Here is a 626-nt window from a genome sequence, read left to right on the forward strand (position 1 = left end):
AAGGACTGATCCAGAGACGGAGAGGCATTGATTGGACTGTCGGGCTTTGGAGGGAGGGTAAGGGAGGGTGGCGGTAAGGGGGAAAGATCAACCAAAAGACTTATATGCAGGCATATAGGCCTAACCAATGGACACGGACAACGTGGGGGCGGGGGAGTTCGAGGGTAACGTGGGGACAAGGACACATATGTAATATCTTAATCAATAAAAAATATATTAAAAAAAAAAAGAAATTGTATGCACGTAACCATAGCCAATGGACACAGACAATAGGGGGGAGGTGAAAGTCTGGGCTGGGGAGTAGGGGCGGGCTGGCAGAGGACAATGGGAGATATAATGGACATATGTAATGCTTTTTAACAATAAGAATTAAAAAAAAGAAGTACAAATTAGCAGGTATAGAACAGTCATGGGGCTGTAAAGTATAGCATAGGAAATATAGTCAATAATCTATCTATATAAAAGCCCGACAAGGATGACAGAACAACTGGAACGACCATTCACTATGACGCGCACTGCAGCCAACAACTGGCCTGATGTGGACCCCTATCAGCCCCCCCCCAACTTCCCGCGGCCCCTCCCCCTGGTCGGCCTGGCCCCCGATCGGCTGCCATCCACCCTGCTCC

General features: G+C 48.4%; 1 protein-coding gene across 1 annotated transcript in view; it reads right to left on the reverse strand.

Moving 5' to 3' along the window:
* Positions 1-626, reverse strand: part of KIF4A (kinesin family member 4A) — a 168994-nt gene that overhangs the window by 53839 nt on the left and 114529 nt on the right. The gene's annotated exons all lie outside the window — the stretch shown is intronic.

The sequence above is a fragment of the Myotis davidii genome, unplaced genomic scaffold, assembly GCF_000327345.1.
Source record: "Myotis davidii unplaced genomic scaffold, ASM32734v1 scaffold1285, whole genome shotgun sequence".
Taxonomy (NCBI): Eukaryota; Metazoa; Chordata; class Mammalia; order Chiroptera; family Vespertilionidae; genus Myotis; species Myotis davidii.